General features: G+C 31.9%; 1 protein-coding gene across 2 annotated transcripts in view; it reads right to left on the reverse strand.

Moving 5' to 3' along the window:
- Window positions 1-19,264, reverse strand: part of RB1 (RB transcriptional corepressor 1) — a 122,612-nt gene that overhangs the window by 19,300 nt on the left and 84,048 nt on the right. The gene's annotated exons all lie outside the window — the stretch shown is intronic.

Below are 19,264 nucleotides of genomic sequence, written 5' to 3' on the forward strand. Positions count from 1 at the left end.
ATATAAAAATCCTAAGCAAGAAATATTTACAACCCAAATCAGCAGTGTTAAAAAGAGAATATATCATTACCAAGTTTATTCAGGTTGATTCAACATTAAAAAATCTATAATGCAATTCACCTCAATAATAAATCTAAGATGAAAAGTCTTATGAAAATCAATGCAAAAAAAGTTTTCATCTTAAAAGTCATTTGTAATTAAAAATAAAAAGAGAAAGAAAATTCTTGGTAAACCAGGAACAGAAGGGTGCTCTCAAATTTGATAAATGACATCTACAAACAAAAAACCTCTATGTAAACATCATAAGGAACAGTGAAATATTAAAAGAATTCCCCTTAAAAACTCAAGAGACCAGAGATAAACGCCCATTATCATGCTTTCTATACATTCTACTTGAGGTTCCAGACACCTCAATAACACATGGAAAAGAGATAAAAGATCAAAGGATTGGAAAGGAAGAAACAACAAAAAGGCCATTATTTTTAGATGATTCGATTGAAAGCCCATAAAAAGGGAGAGGGGACTTATGTATTCTACTCTTTAAAAGTGCTTGAACTAAGGGCAAGAAAATAGATTGCCAAGATGCTGGGTTTATATCAAAAGCTAGGAAGTGGTGCATCAGAAGTAAAATTATAAAGCACTATAGAATATAAATAGATTTTGTTAAAATATGAAAAATGTCCTGTTTGATAAAAAGTATTGAAATAATTAGCTAGAAATCTGGAAAACAGATTATACCTTCATACTACATAGAAAATTAATTACATTAAAAAACAAAATTGAAAAAGTATTAGAAGTAAATACAAGATGACAACTTTATAACTTTTTGATAAGGAAAGATTTTGTAGGTTTGGCCCAAACCTAGAAATCATTAAGAAAAAGATAAACCAATTTGACTACTTAGAAAATAAAAACTCCTGTGTGACTAAAACCGCAATAAACTAAGTTAAACTAAATCTTTAAAAAGTAACAACACTGGTTTATTCTACAATCTCCATAATGTAATTTCTGTTGTCGAGTCATTCTTTCCTGTACTCATTAAGGGCACTCTGAAGTACAATCTAAGTAACTGCTTTCACCTGAGCAAAGTAATGCTAACACTACCAGCTAATGAGTCTTATCTACTCGTTATGTTTTCTAGCCATTGCCAAACTGAATATCTTTATTCAACTGAAATAGTATGGGTGTGAATCCACATATATTCAAAAAGAGTGGACTAATCCCATTTTTCTCCCAAAGACACTTTAGGAGACCCTGAGACCAATGAAGATATGCAAGTAGGCAATCTACTTTCTTTTCAGCATGGTTTAACTCATAAACTTTACCTGGTTGTGCTTCAGTTAACACAATGGCTGTATGAACTTGGACAAGTTGCTTAACCTTGTTATAATTCACCTTTCTCATCTGTAAAGTGGAGATACTAAAGACAATAAGAGTAACCTAAATCATAGTATATTATGATAATTAAGTAAGTTAAGACATGCTAAGCATTTAGAAGAGTGCCTGGCATAGAGTAACTGCTATGTAAGTATTTTATATTATGGTTGTTATTCTTACTTATACATATATATTCCTTTATACAAAGGACAGTGTATTTGTTCAAATGTATGAATGTATGTATGCCTAGTTATACATCCACCCATCCACCCAATATTTGTTTGTGTCTATTGTGTAATAGGCCCTATGCTAAGAAGTAGGAACATAAAAGCAAACAATCTTCAGGTTGTCATATACTAACACTTCAGAAGTATCTGTTCTCTTCCACCTTACTCAACATGTTCATTGAACATCTATGTGTAAAATAAACTTCCATCATCTTCTACCACCTAAAAAAGTCCTGCTCTTCCCTAGTTTTTTCCACATCTTATCGCTCCTTTTGTTTAGTTGCCCAAAGCAAACAGGAGTCATCTTTAATTATTCTTTTCCTCATGTTCAGGAAGGTCATGTTGGCCCTAAGTTCAAAACAGATCCTATTCTAACTTCTTCTCACCATTTCTAACACTAGTATAGTCTAAGCCATTATTTTTTGTCTATACTACCACAAAAGCAGCCTACCAATTGGTTTTCATACTTCTACTCCTGTTGCCTCTGAGCTCTCCTCAAAAGAGCTGATAAGCTACTTGCCACACACTCCCCCTACTCAAACCCTCCAATGTCTTCCATTCACATTAAATGGTGAGAGGAGGCTGTTCTTTGAGAGGAGTAGGGGTCAGAGGTCTCCCAAAAGAAATGGTGTTCTTTTAGGAAAAAGATGCTGCTGGTACTAAAGTTGTGGTAGAAAAATGCCTGATTATGCTGAATCTTAAAGATCATGCTAAAAAGTTTGAATAGTCTAATCGAAATGGGACGTTGATTACGATATAAATTATAATTTAGAGTAGAAAATTTTCTTGTCATAAATCACTAATATAGAGATAGCTAGTTTAATTGTTTCTTACTCCCTATTATATTCCTAACACAAAATTGGGGTCCCAAAGATATTTGCTAAATAAGTAAATGATCTGCTATATTGCTCTGAGAAATGTATTCCAGGTGACAGAGCTCACCATATCCATATTGCCTTAACTCTGTTACAAGTAACACAATTTTCTATCAATTCCCAACTTCCTGGATCCCATATGTGTGAAGAATATGCTAGGCAGGTGTGATATCTGGTCCAATGACAGCAAACAACTTTAGAGTTGCCTGCATATAACTCAGAAATTAATTCTATTAATCTGCGAAATTCAAAAAAGAAAACTCTACTATATACTTAAGTTTTTAACTACACAGTAGGCAGAACTGAAAATATAAAATTACCAATATACTCTGGGTTATTTTTATTTCAGCAGTAGTACGTCATCAACAAAAATGTCTGAGCCTATCGTCTAGCAAGACAAAAATGTCTGTAAAATAGTATAAACCAGGGTCAAGACTAAGGTAAAGTAAGAGAGATACCCAGGATTCAAAATTTAGGGAGGCATTTACTCTTTTTCATATGACCTTGGTATGAAATTTACCCTTTGGGCACTGAACACTAAATTAATAATGAAAGTTAGTTAATTTAAGATACCCTTGGCAAAATGGAATAATGTGTCTATTAGTTTCATGGTTAACTTAGACGAGATTTAAAGCACTTTCAGTTTCCAAAGGTTTTTTCAAATGTATTATCTCATTTAATCTTCAAAATAAACCTGTGGCTTAAATGTTATCACTATGCATTTTATGGATCAGAAAATTTAGCTGTTATAATAAATTATGTTTGAATACTATATTATACACTAAAAATACTTTGAGAGTGAGATAATATTCGAGGTTACTAAATATAAAAACCAACTTTTAGGCTATTTTTAAAAAATATTAAAAAAACGGAATAGCTTCCTAGAACTAGTTAAATATTAGAATAGCTATGACTTTTTATTGCAAATATTTTATTAATTTAACTTTTTTCCATCTTTCTCAAAAGAATTTACTGAAAAATAAACATGTTATTAGTAAAAATACTACCATATAGTAAATGCTTATAATGTGTGTGCATTTAGTTTTCACAAAAACTCTTATGATGTAGTATATTGTCTCCACTTAACAAATGGGGAAAATGAGGCTAACAGGCGGCAAAACAGGAATTTAAACTTATGCAGTCAGGGACCACAGTCTGCGTATTTACCCACTATAACTATACTATAATTTTAATTAATTTCTTAGTATAATAAGCAGCAATAATTAAACAAGTAAATAAATTAATTTTACCAAGGCTAATCATGGTATCACACACTATTTAATAGAGCTAAGTGTTCTTAATAATCATTCTTCTAGCAGGAAAAACAACACAAAGCCGTAATTATTTAATCCTAGATGACTATCTCCAACTTCTGCAATATTTAACATAATTTACCAAATAATGAAAGCTCATATAAAATATTATTTTTCTCTTCCAGGGTAAAACTCTGGTAAAATAAAACATTTGGTGAAATATATAATTATTATATATTCAATATGTAATTTATATTAACATATTATTAATTACAAACAATTATATATTGGTATATTTTATAAGTTATAATTAAGTTTAGTTATAAATTAGTTATAAATTATAATTATCAATTATATTAATAATTATTGATATATTTAAATAAATATAAGATATAACAATGAACTATGATTCTGACAATTTATATAACTAGACTGGAGAATGTTGAGTTTGCAATACTGCTGTGAAAAACAAACAAGTTAAACTTTAGAAATTAAGCACAACAGGTCTCAAAGTCTAAGTAGATTTTAATTAAAAGGGATCGTTTTAAAGCAATTTTTAAAAATGTCTCTCAAAACAGTAAACCTTTTGCTAAATAATAAACTAAAAGCAGATATTTCTAAAAACTTGAAAATATTATGTGATACTGGATATTTAAGTATTTTTTTAAATGTAACTCATACAATGAATGTGTATGTGTTGCATCTTCTGCTTATTTTAAAATATCATCTAAAGGAAGGAATTCCTAAGTCAAAACTAGCCAAGATTTCTAAAACTGGGTCAGAGTTTACTTGAAGGATGTTTGACATATTTGCTCTGGGTAGGCAGCTCCAGGGAAGATGACTAAATTCATACAATTAAAGATAGCCACTTTTCTAAATGAGGTATTACAGGAGTCAAAACTCCACCCTCCTAAGTACTACCTTCAGTGGCCACAGCAAGTATATCCAAGGAGGCCTTCTTCCTTTCTAAGAGTCATGATAAAACCTTGTTGAAGAGGCATTATTTGTAAAGTTCACCCTAGTACTGTGGGAAAGTTACTGTTCCTAATACAAAGAAAAGACCTTACTTTAACCAAAAGGATGAGACAAGAATATCTATAACAAATATTCACCATTGAGGAATACTAATACTACATGAGGAATATTAAAAGGGAACAAATATAGTATGAGAAACAGACATCAAAAGAGGAACAGAATGTGTAAGTTCATGAAAGGAAGCTAGGATATCTGAATACAATTAACGTTCAAGGATATCTTGCCAAATTTTGAAGGAAGATAGGTTATGACTGAACAAAAAAGCACAAGAAGGATAGATAGGCATTCAAAAAACGCGAGAATACACGCTTGCCCTGCTGAAATGAGGAATCATCAAATTGTCTATTAATATTGCTGATGATTAGAATTTATAAAGAAGTAAAAAATAAAAACAAAACATATCCTATGATTAAATGATCACAAAGTCATTTTCCTCAAACAACTGCAGGGCCTCTATACCAGAGAATCAAAAACACCAGATTTTTGCCTATGAGAATCTAACTAGTACCATTTACCCATGATATATTGTCACATGACAGCAAATTTTTTGGCAGGTTTAACATAGTCATAGTGCCAAAGTTTTGTGTCAAAATTGTTTAACTGACTGTTGTATAATTTTCAAGAAAATAAAACTTAGAAACTGAAGCCAACATTATTAAAAGATTTCACTGGTTTAGGGCTTTGTTGTTTCTACTCTTAGGTGGACCTACTCTGAGTTTCCAGAATTTCATAATCCTTAAATTCTGAAACTGATGAGATCGGAGTCAGTAGAAGTAGGCTTATTAGCTGGGCCTGGGGTCCTAGCAATTGGATTTTGCTGATATGCTCATTACTATTTCTATACCTGCTTTGGTTTTGGAAAGCCCTTGGCCATTCTTGTCTTGGAGTCTGAAAATCAAGGTGGACCAGCTATGGGTACAACAATGACTTGATATATAAAGACAACAGAAGGTTCTTCTGGCATAATTTAGTTTTAGCACATCAGTATAACCATGATAAGTTGATTTTTGTACTTAATTTCAATGAAAAAAAATTGACTATTAAAATATTATACTAAAAGTTGTGCAAACAAGCATTGTTAGCGTGGTATGTCTTCAAGTGTTGAAATAGTTCAGGAACTCTAATGATTAATTTCTGTCCTAGACTGTCAATGGTATAGGTCATGCTTAGAATGCCTGCAGGATTCTTTTTTCTTCTCTACTTTTTAATAAGTAAACTTTGAATATTACAAGATGGGGCATTTCTTTCTTATAAATAAAGAAGAGAGTTTATACTAAGTTTATAATTGCTTTCTCTGGTAATTATCTGTTGAACTTTCTTTTTAAGCTTCTTTAATTTTTTTAATACATACAGGAAATTTTTTTAAAATAAAAATTAAGCAAGTATGAAAAATCTTTTTTTCCCTTCTCTTTTCCCCTTACAAAGAAACCTATACTCATGAATGCAATTACAGTTTTAAATGATAGTTGTTAGTTAAAACAAATCACAGAATTTATATTGAACCTGGCCTTCAATCATGAATTCTTTGATGCAGTGGAAGAACTCCTTAACGCCAGTCTTTTATATATAGCCAAAATACTAAATTTTAACCAAAAAATTAAATGTTGTGTCATGCTCCCTCTAGTATATATTAGTCTATATAAATAACAAATATTTTTAAAAAGTTAAAAAGAAATATGTATTAGCTATTGGTCCATAAGTAAAAATTCAACAGGGCCCAACATAGGCAAAACTGTACATAGAAGAAAGATGCCTTCCTCATCTCCAGCTTCTCTCCTCTTTGCCTAACACAATATAGCTCAAGTTGTCTCCCAATTACTTCTGTTCGGGGACTCCAAGCAAAAAGTTAGAGTTTTAGTTTGACTTTAGTTTTCAAGTGTATTTTGTAAGGTTCACTCCTACTTTTTAATATAGCTTATAATATAGCATATATCAGAGTCCCCAAAGAAGTTTTATTAAATACACATGCCAGGTTTCTCCTCAACCTCTAAGATTCTTATATGCCAGAAAAGGAGAATATTTACATTTTAGAAAAGCTTAGCAGAATCTAATGGAGTCCTACCATTCTTTAGCTCCCTCTCACCTTATTCCCTCTCTCTCTTTCTCTCTCTCTCTATCACACACACACACACACACACACACACACACACACACACACACACACACACAGAGATATCTCCTCTTCCAGTCATCATCACCTTAAGAATGGCTAGTGTATTTTTCTAATTCTGATACAAACTTCTTAAAAGGGACTCACTATCCTTTCTCAAATAACAATACTGTAACAACTGTATTTCTTGCCTCCTTAGGTTTCAAAAGGCATCCTCTCTTCAAATTTATTTTTTAAAACAGTAATAACCTAGGCAAAGATGAAGTCAGTCAGATGTAAAAAGAACAGCTTCTTTCGTGAAACTTAGAAGTACCAGAAATAATAATATAGTTGCCAGAAGACATTTGGCTCTCATTTTCCCAGCATTTGTGGAAAACTGATAAATTGATGATAGGGTAAAAAGACAGAATATTGGAAACATTTCATTAACTTCAGTTTATGAGAACTAATTTTTAGATTAACCTCACATCAGATTCACAACAAAAACTGGGTGTGAATCACTGAGGTTGCTATACTATGACATAGCCATATCATGGGCTAAATTAAATGCAGCAAAGTAAAAAGAAGAAAACTGATGATATAACCTGACCTCTAATACACACTAAATATCAACTGTGCCAGCTGGCCTCCAAGATAACCCCAATAATCCCTGCCACTGGGCATTTACACCTTCCCATCTGGAACCAGGGTTAGTCGGTGTGGTTAATGGCATACAGCAGAAATGATGGCATGCCACTTCTGAGATTAGTTTATAAAAAACTTGCAGTTTTCATTGTAGGCATTTTCTCTCTCTAGGATCTCCTACACTGGGAAAAGCAGCTGCCATGTAGGGAACAGTCTGAGGAGAGGTTCACATGGCGAACAAATGAAGACCCTGACCAATGAAGCCAGTGAAGGAGTGAGGGCCTCCAACTCCCATGTGAGTGAACCTGGAAGCAGATGCTCCAGTACCAGTAAAGGCTTAAACTGACTGCAGCCTTGGCTGACGACTTGAGAGTCTCTCTTGAGAGATCCAGAGCCAAAACCATATAGCCACACCACTCCCAGATTCCCAAGCTATAGAAATTGTGTGAGATAATGTTAGTTGTTTTAAGCTGCTAAGTTCTGGGGTAACTTCTTACAAAGAAATAGATAATTAATACAGCTGATTTTTTTTAATTGTAAAGGAAAGAGTTAATGGAATATTTGACTTTTTTTTTTATTATTATTATTTTTAACAGCAGAAAAGGAAAGCTTCATTAGAAGGAAAAGTATGCTTCCAAACATGGAAGTGGGCCTGAGCAAGAGAAGCGTGGCTCAAAAGGCCAGAATATTAACTTTTGAAAAATTTTTAATTTATATCTGTAGCATTATTTCCATTCAGGATGCAAAGAGCAATTTTCTCTTGGACTCAGCAAGCTGTCACATGTCATTACATATCTACTTAACTGTTAGCATAATCACTCTTTGGACAATACTTCACTCTGTCTTGCCACCTAATCTTGTGAAGGAAAGCAGACTCTGTCAGCAAGGTTAGTATAAATCCCACCGAATAAGTAATATGGATAGAAAGAGCGGAAGCTATAAGTTTATGCCAAATCTTTCATAATTAATAAACATTGCTAAAGCAAACATGAACTTCTCCAGAGAGTAAAGGACATAAAGGCTATTAAGTTGAGGTGTTCCTAAAAGAGATTCTGAATATCCAAGTAAGTACAAGGTCTCCAGTGCTAGTAGAAACATTAACAATAGGGGAAATGGAAGACAAGAGTTGCTATTGTTTTCTAGATATTTTAAGAAACATTCTTGGACCTACATTACAGGAAATGTTTTTGTACTATACTAAGCCAAATCATTATAAGATCATTTTGCCTTGCAAAAGAAAACTAAAACAGAAAATGTGAGTTGGACTTTGACCTTTCTGACAGTTCTTTCCCATTAACTTCACTATTTCTTTAATACTAATATCCCACAAGATCCTCTTGCTAATATATGCTTATTGAGCCACTATTACGATTTGAATTATATCTGTATTACTCCTAAATCTATCTTTATGACTATAACTACTCTTTTAATTTCCAGATCCATCATTTCTAGCTAGATACTTCAGATATCCACATGTATATGTGGCAAACATCTCAAATATTAACTTATTTGAACATTAATTTATGACCTTCATCACCAATAGTTATGACTCTTTCAGTATCATACTCTTTGTTACATGTGTTATCAACCACTTAATCACCCACAGTACAAATCTTAGAATTATCCTCAGTTCCATCTAGGCACCTAATCTTCTGATTCATGCTTTTATTTTTAACATATGTATGTCTTTATGCTTAAAACTAGGTGCTCATAGATAGCCAAAAAAATTGCTTTTTTTCCTTAGTCTGACAATCTCTGCTTTTTAACTGGGGTGCTTACACCACTTACATTTAATGCAATTATTAATATGGTTAGTTTAAATCCTACATCTATTTGTCCCACTATTCTTTGTTCCCTTTTTAACAAAGTGCAAAAGCAAATTTATGGGAAAAGGATAGGCTTTACAGAAATGGTGCTAGACCAACTGAATATCCATAAGGCAAAAACAAAAACAAAACCCTTGACCTAAATCTCAAACCCTATACAAAAATAAATTGAAAATGGATCGCAGACTTAAATATAAAAAATGAAACTATAAAACTTAAAAAAAAAAACTATAGTGCAAAGTCTTCAGAATCTAGAGTTCTTAGGCATAACACCAAAAGCATGACCCATAAAAGGAAAAATTGATAAACTGAATTTCATTAAAATTAAAAACTTTTGCTGTGAGAAAGACCATGTGAAAAGGATGAAAAAATAATCTACTAGAAGAAATTACTGCACCCTGTACTCAACAAGACTAGTATCTAGAATATATAAAGAACTCTCAAAACTCAGTGATAAAAAAACAATCCAATTAGATATTCTTCAGTATGTGTATGGTTAAAGAAACTACTATATTCATACTGTGAAATACTAGTCATCAATAAAAAGGTATGAACAATAGATACATGCAATCTTAAATGAATCTCTAGAGCATTAGGTTGAGGAAAAAAAGGGTAATCCTAAAAAGATAATCCTATTTGATTCCATTCATGTAACATTTTAAAATAACAAAATTTAAGAGATAGAGGGCAGATTAGCAGTGACTTTAATAGAGCTTAGGAGACAGGCAAAGGGGGCTGAAGGATGTGGGAGTAGTTCCTTGCATGAAAGAATTGTTCAGTATCTTGACTGTGGTGGATAAATAAACCCACACACTGTCCTCAGGTCAGGCTGTCAGGTGTCTCTTAGCTGGAGGGGGTATGATGGAATTTCCCTACTGGTGTTCCTCTACAGCCCTGCTGTGTCTGGGCAGGAAGGGGAGTCTCAGGCCAGGCTGCCTGTTGTGGCTGGGTTGCTTCTGCTGGTTCTATTTACTGCTCCAGCCTTCTTGGTTGAGGACTCCTGAGCTTATGGGATAATAACACCTGAAGCAAATAACTAATGCTATTTCCAGACAATGCTGGCAGAGCAACAGTGAATAATCTGTAAAATAAATAAGTATATAAATAAACAAATCTCCCTTTTTATTATTGAGACTGAATCCCAAATCATATTTACTGAAGTAAATTCTAAACCTTTAAAGTTTCAATTTATAATATGATCAAATGAAAAGTAATTATTAAAGAGATTATTTCTTCTAATTATCCATATTTTAAGAACATATTTTCATGGAATGTTTAAATAAATATTAAGGTAATAGAGATAAAAGTTTTAAGACATGCTCTTCCTCAAGAAGAAATTAATTAAAAGATGATATATGGAACACATCTGAATAAGCCAAACTATCCATTCTCTAGTTCAGCTGAAAAATTTCCAAAAGACATCTTTTATTATGTAGATTGTAGACCATATTTACTAAAGGGAAAAACTGCATTTTCATTAACAGTTGAAATAGTTTTACCAATTATACTTTTGTCATAAGATTTGATAGTGTTTCTGACTAGTAATTTTAAATGGTTTAGTTTAAATAAATCTGTCCTCTGTAACATACTTTTCCAAGGCTCATTTAGTGGCAGAATTCTCTGAGCAACATATTTGCCTGATTCACTTCCAGAGGGTAGAGTACTTTGAGGAAGCCCTTGAAAAAGCCTTCTCTATATTACAAAGCAAGGCAATAGAACCTTGGCTCTCTCTTTCAGACACTATACATCCTGGATAAGAATTCTATTGCTTCTGAACAAAGACTGTTTGTAAATTTACAGAGTAAGTAGTAGATATAAAATGACTTTAAATGTTTTAAAACATCAAAGTACATTTTTCTATTTTCTAATTAGCCTAAGTGTGCTTTTCTAAAGAGAAAAACACATGTGCATTTTTTAAAAAATAAATAAAGTCTGAAAAGTTAAATTTATTCCTAAAAAGTTACATCTTAGATATGTCATAACAGAAGGTACTGAGGTTTCAGTGGTTTACATGTATATTCATGTCAAAAATTAACTTTATTTTTCATATTTTTAGAATAGATGGTAACTAAAATCACTTTGAGAAATTTATGGCAAGACAGTTTAAACGATAGAGTAGAAAGTGTTCTTACTTAAGAACACATAAAAAGAAAAATCAGTGTATCCTTCCAAACCTTAAAGTATTATTCTCTGATTTCAACTATGTAAGCATAATAGCAAAGATTTAAATTAAAACTAGAACCTAAGTGTTAACTGATAGGTGAATAAAGAAAATGTGGTACACACAAACACACACATATTATTCAGCCATAAAAAAGGAAACCATGGTATTGGCAACAACATGGATGGACCATGCAAGCATTATGCTAAGTGAAATAAGCCAAACAGGGAAAGACAAACACAGTGTGATCCCACTTATATGTGGAATAAAAACAAACAAACAAAAGAACTTGAGCTCACAGATACAGAGAACAAATTGGTAGTTGCCAGAAGCAAGAAGTACGGAATAGGCAAAATGAGTGAAGAGTCCTGGGGTTGTAATATACCGTATGGTGACTATATAGTTAATAATACTGTACTGTGTATTTTAAAGTTGCTAAAAGAATAAATCTTAAAAGTTCTCATTACAAGGAAAAATATATTGTAATTATGTATGGTAGTGGATGTTAACTAGACTTAATTGTGGTTATCATGTAGCAATATTTACAATTATTGAATTATTATGATATATGCCTAAAACTATTATCAATTGTATCTGAATAAAGACATATATTTAAAAAACCTGGAAAACTATGAACAGCTTATTTATTAGTTACATTATCGTTTTTTCTTTCAAATTTTTATCTATTTCTCTTATTGTTCTTTAAGAATCTTAATAATATCTTTCCTATATTATAAATAAAAAAGTTTATTCCTAGGAAAAAATTTAAAAACCGAATCTCATAGAATGATGTCCTATTGCTTAGAAAGTTAGTGGAGTTGGGTCAGAGAAAAGTGAAGTCATGGTTCCAGGTACCAGCAGGGCTGGGAAATGGTCATATGTCAGAACATGAGAGTAAGGCCAAAAGCTGACTCTGAAGGACAGAAACAGTGGCAAGATCTACAATTAGATTACTATGTTACCATGGAGAAAAGACAAGTGGGATATAAGTACCTTAAAGATCCTAGGTGCTTATTTGAGCACATGTAGGATAGATAATTAACAGAAGTCAAGGAAGTCAGTTATAGATGGACAGATGTCACTGCTATTAGGGAAATGGAACTCAGGAGAAGAACATTCAGTCCTCTGAGGTGATAGGGTGCCAGCCAAAGTGTCAAGGAGTAAAAGATAAACCTAATAACTGCACAGGGAGCTAGAAGTCACAGTAGAATCTGACTTGAAATGGAACTACTAACCTGGGGCTCCTTGTAAATGAAAGGTACTCTCCTAAGAGTATTTAGCTTGAAGAACTGCCAAATAGCCAAACAGAAAAGAAAACAAAATTCTCAGTTTATGAGGTGTCACTGCAAAACAAAAATCAAAAGTAGACTCGGAGAATTTTATCAAGTGGAAACATTATTTAGAAATTTCCAATTGCCATGAAAATTTTGGGGACATGAACCTGGTGAGTGAGTTATGGAAAATAAGCCTGGAAATACAGATTGGGGAGGGCCTTTTTAAGATTGTAAATTAAAGGTTAATTCCCTGAGCTATCTACATGACTCATTCCTTCGCTTCTTTCAAGTCTCTATTCAAAACGACCCCTTACTAGCAAGCACTTCCTAGAACTCCCTATGTAAGACATGCCCCTTTTCCTCCTAAATGTGTTTTCTTTCAGAGACTCTGTTCTCTTTCAGAGAACATATGACCAACAGTATAATTGTTTATTGATTGCCTATTTCCCCCAATAAAATATAAGCTCTGGGATTTTGTTTTATTCACTGTATTTCCAGCACCTAAATAACACTTGGCACACAGTATGCAATCAGTAAATATTTGCTATTGAATAAACAAACAAATACCCAGAGAAGAAAACATAAGGAGGAAAAATTTTAAATGTGCATATCCTATTTTCCTACCTATATAACAAGGATGATAATCTAGCAACTTTTTTGGGGGGTCAGGTTGAAATAGTCCACTTTTGTTTAAAACTAGAGGCCTTTTGTAGTCAGTCCTTCCGTTCTTGTTTCTAGCCTTTATGATGCAGCACTGGTAACATTTGGTATTGATAGGAAAGCCTCAAGTTTTTCAAGAATGTGAAATCAACTGATTAAAATGATCACACTAGCAAACCAATGAAATAAGTGCTTGTAAAATTTTTGTTCTGGGAATGGATTACTAGTGGCTTAGAATCTTACTGATTAATTCTTCCATACACTTTTAGTATCACTATCTGTTAAAGAACCATTCTCTTTCTTTGAAATTTAATTGGCTTAAGAGCAAAACATCTGCATAACTGCTTTTAAGTGTATTTGCAATAATGTTAATAAAACTAAATCTTAAAAATCTGCCATCTGTAAAAAAGAAAAAGAAAAAAGAAATCTAATCAAACATATACTCCTTTTTATTTTAAAGGCCAAAACTTTAAAAATAAAAAATATTAATTTGGGTATCTACAATGGACTGAAAATCACTTTTCAGTTGAAGAAAAATATGTTATGCTTATTCAGATACTTTTCTCATTTTTTTTGAATGGGCTGTTAATTTTCATTAGTTTTATTCTAATACATTTCTATAAGGTAATTTGTCACATAACTACTATATAAAGTTAATATGATAGACTGGTATTTTTTTCCTGCTTTGATTATGGTGCTATTTGCAACAAAATTATTTAGTCAAATGTATCTTTTTTTTGAAAACTGCAGATTTCATATAATACTTAGAAAACCTTTAGTACTCTACTGCTATTTTAAAATAAGCTCATTTTTCCCCCCTAGAAATTTTATGGAGTCTTTTTTTTTAATGGAGTCATTTTTATACATTTAAATTCTTGATCTAGATGGAATTTATTTTGGCATAAAAAGTAATTTAAAGTCCACTTCTTGTTTTTCAAATTGCTACCCTGATAATCCATTAGCATTTATTGAACTACCCATATTTTTCTTTCTCCACTGACTCGAAGTGTTAACATTATCATATATTATGTTCCCTCTAGGTTTGCAGTCTATTTTTGGGCTCAACTTCACTCTAGTTAAGAACTGCAAATTAAATAAGATATCACTTTTGATCTATTAATTTAGGAAAGATTTAGAAGTCTGATAACTGGTTTAGGTGAGAGTGTGGAGAAATAGGTACTACTGATAGGAATACAAATGGGAGGGAAAAACAGATTATCTTAGAAATAAACTGCTAGACTATATAACAAACAAACACATATATTTTCAAGTGTTCTTTTACAGCCTTTATTTGGAGTCTTCTGTTTTCACTTAGATCCTGAACTTTCCTATTACATTTATTCTTAAGGTATTCCATACTATTTGTTGTTTTTCTAAATTGAATCTGTTTTCCATTACATTTTCCAATTGGTTATTGCTGATACAGAAGTTATCTTATTTGATGAGATTGGCACCAGTTAATCAAAAAAACTAAACAGAAAATAATTTAATAATGATACCCATATATTAAAAAACATTTTACTTGAGTTTTTGAAGATATAAAATGTATACTCATTAAAAACTTTATGCAGGGTCAAGGTTCTTTTTTGAGTAGAGTTCCATGTTGTTTTTTTTCCTATAAACCCCACCAATAATGTGTTTATGATTTTCACTATGCGTAGGGTGAAAACATAAAGACACAAAGCAATCTGAGAACTAGAGAACCAATCCTTCCAGTTTCTTATGGCATTCTCTGTGAATCTTAAAATTTAATGTTTCAAAAAATGTCTATTTAGCTTACATGTATAAAAACAAAATTCTTGTTTGCTTAACAGTCACCTAAGCCATAAAGGAAAAAAAAGATTGGAAATACCTGTGATAGTGAGAAAACTTGACTAGATGTCAAGAAACTAGAATTCTAGTTCTAGCTCTCCGTGCATTCATTGAATTGTATTCTTTAACTTGACAAACATGTACAAGGAATTGGGCAGGGTACATAAGAGTGAGGACCTGGTTTCTAGTCCTGGCTTCATCATTCTCCATCATTTAATCACTTTGTACTCTTAGGCAAGCCACAACTTCTCTGAATTTCAGTTTCTTGATCTGTAAAATGGAGACAATAATATATGCTCTTTCTGTCATTCAAAATTAGTGTGAAGAGTAAATTAGATAGTTCAAAATTCTACTTCTATAAATATACAATAGAGAAATTAAATTATTTGGTCAAGGTCACATTAATTTTTAGTAGCACAGCTGGGATTAGAATCTAGGTCACTTAACACCTAGTCAAATTGTTTCACTACTTCTTGATGCTTTTAAAGTAGGTGAAAAATTTTTGAAAACCACAACCTGCCTAATATCCTCAACTGGATTTTATGACAAAATTAAGCCTTTATAAACCAAAGAATAAACTATACATGATGAATTAACTTCTCTTCTAGAAATTTAGAGTGAAACTAGTAATGTAGCATCCTTGAGAGACTAGAGAAAACGGTCACTCAAATCATTTTCCGAGTTTTTGGGTGCGAAAGACAACATAACTATACTCAACAGTACTATATTAAGACATTATTACCAGGCATGGCTCTGGCCTTCAAGACTTGAAATTGGAAACCTTTCTTCAACTTTAAAGACTAGCCTTCTTTAAAGATCAGCTCCATTGAGGGCCCTTTAACTGACTTGGCTGACACTCACCTCTCCTCTGTACAAACATCTATTTTTATACTCTGTATTGTATTTATTATTATTTTTTTTAATCTTAATTGAATTACAAAAATGTGTCTTAAAAGGAAGAAGAAGTACTGAGGAAGTACAGAAAAGGAACTGATGATAGTGAGAGATCTCCATAAAAAATGTGATAGAATTTTAAGAAGTAGAGATGAAGGTAGCAGGAGCAGACAGAGAAAGATAAAAAGGAAAGAGAACTCAAGTGTTGGCAGTGACAAACACGTTTACTCATTTTAAGTCTTATTCCACAACATTCTTGTTCCTCTTAATTTCCTTTACCCTCTTTGCTTGAACCTGCTTCGATCATCATTCCCATCCACTTTTACTTTGCTATAAAAAGCACTCATTACCCTTAAATCTTTCTTCTACTCTCTCCAACCCTACAAGATAGTTCATCCCTTTGAACTTGGGTAGATGACTCATGCTCCAGTAAACAGTAACAAAAAGTGTTAAGTGTTTGCAGTAATGATAGAAAGGTAAATCACGTTCAAATGATATCAATACAGCCAACCCCTTGATTTATGTGGTAATTTTTTTACATGAGTTTTTGTATATGTGGTAAATATTCCAATTTACGTGACTTTATAGGCGGTTTCCATTTACATAGTGCCATTTTATGTAGTTCTTTCTTTTTCATTTCCATTATTGGTGATTACTCTTTCTAAAAAAACAATACCTTAACTCAGCAACATACAAATAATTAATACTAAGACACAATTATTAATAGTCTACTCGTTCATAAGATGCAAATAAAAAAGCATGGGTGACTTACAAATGTTTTGCTCTGGCAGCTAGAAATTATACGAAGGGAAAATGTTTTCCTTTTAAAAAACTTTTACTTTTAGATAATGAACCTGATGATCCACAGTTTAGAACATCCAAATATAAAAGTTGCATATTTGCCACCAAATTCAACTTCCTTGATCTAACCTTTAGATTAAGGCATTATTACCACCTTTAAGATTAATATTAAATGGAATTTTAATGATATTTTTAATAAACCTGAAGATAATAAATCACTTACAGTTTCAGAAGCCTGGAATAAATATATAATTTTAAGTTGTATCAAGAATGTTGCTTTAGCTTTGAGTGATATAAGGCCGTTACCTTTATATACTTACTGAAAAACGATATGGCCAGAAGTGATTATACCACAAAATACAGTTCCACTAACTGAAGAGGAATTAACTGGCATTATTAATTTATTAAATAAATTTCAAGAAGGGTCTGACAATTTGAATGTAGATGATATTATAGAATTACTGGTTTATGTGAATTAACTGATAATTAATTCACTTAATATCTGAAATCCATTCTGCTAATGAATATGGCATGACCTTTCATCAGTTTCATTCACTGAAGAGAATATTTACAAAGCTCTTCAGTTAACCACAAAACTGGAAACTGCAATTCTCGATATTGATCCAAACATCCAATAAGCCTTAAAATTTCAAACAGATTTTCAAAAATGTTGCTGTGAATACTGAAGAATTTATGAAAACTCAGCAAAAGATGGAATTGGAAAAAGATCATCCAAAATTTACATAAACATAAATAATGAAACCAAAGCAGTACTTTCAAATATTTTGGGCGATGAAGATAGTGACCTTGTGCCAATTACATAGAGAAGGTTGATTGCTCTAGACTACAGTACAGACACTAACAGGGAATAAAATTTATTTATTTTTCTGAATTTTCATTAGGATTTTTTGTGAAAATATGTGAAATAAATATTTTTGTAACTTATATTGGACAATTTCTTAGTATTTTTTTCCATTATAGTGAACTATTTTTTGCGGTATTCTTCCCTGTAAAAAAAAAAAAACAAAAAAACCCTGGAACAGATATTCTGTGTAAATCGAAGAACAGGTATACACTTCTTATAGCAAAACTGAATTTGCCTAGAATTTAATTTTCCTGTTAAGCTAAAAGATTTTTATATAAATGTATTCGATGAACATAAATTACAAATGTTCATTTATCGAACTACAAAATTTCAATTCTAGACCTAAATAGAAAATTCTCAATACAGGTTTCAGAAGAATCCAAAATATGAAAACTTTGGCTTTTTTCATAAGTGTAAATTTGTGATGGAAAAGAACCTTGAAGAGTCCCATCTCATCATGGCAAACATTTGCTTCATTCAAAGTAAGTAAGTTTCAAATATATTTCTTATGTTTTAAAATTTCACTATTCCACACTTACATTATGGATTTGAACAAATTTATTTAAGTTTCATATACCCTCTCATCCAATTTTTTCACATATCTCAACATATCTCATATTCTCAGTGTTATTTTAGGTAAAACTCTAAATATAGCCATCAAAATTTTTTATCAGAGAATATTTCAAAGTTTTGATCAATTTTTCTTTGATAAATTTTATAGTAAAAGAACATGGGGGTCTGGCCTGGTTAGTACTTGGATGGGAGACCACCTAGGAAGACCGAGTGCTGTAGGTGTTAAAAAAAAAAAAAAAAGAACACGGCACTTAATTATAAAGAAACTTCTTTTTTAGATGTTTACTCTTTACAGTACAACAAAATATTAACAAAATTTTATGAGACTCTTGGCTTATGTAACAAATATTTCTTGTACAACCTGGTTTAAAATTAAAAATCCTTAAAGATAAAGAATGAAAAGGGACCCCTTGATTTGTTATACCTAAGAGTGAAAAAAATCCAACCCAGCAGCTTAAGCATTCAGAGTCCTCAAAGAATCAGAATGAGATACAAAAGCAGGAAGGAACCTTTGAGCAGTCCAACTCCCTCATTTTACAGCAAAGGAGCCAGAATCTTAGAAAGGTCAAGTGACTGCATGAAGGTGTCTCTGATAAGCCTGTGCTCTTTACACAGCACTTTTATATTTCCCTACTTTAAGTAAAAAAAGATTTACATTTTATTGCCTACATACATAATTCTTTTACTTCATTCATAAAGAATCTAAACTAGCAACTAACAGACTAGATTCTTTCTAGGTTGTCCATAGAGAAAAACTTTCTAAATATTCCAGGGATTTCCTGATATTTCAAAGGAAAAGCCTGTGGGATTTTCTAATCCTTCATTCCTTCAGATCTGCGGTTTCTTCCTTGTTTTTAGTCATATCTTATTTGACAATCTCATCAAAGCCACAGATCT

Source organism: Rousettus aegyptiacus, unplaced genomic scaffold, assembly GCF_014176215.1.
Source record: "Rousettus aegyptiacus isolate mRouAeg1 unplaced genomic scaffold, mRouAeg1.p scaffold_m13_p_11, whole genome shotgun sequence".
NCBI lineage: Eukaryota > Metazoa > Chordata > Mammalia > Chiroptera > Pteropodidae > Rousettus > Rousettus aegyptiacus.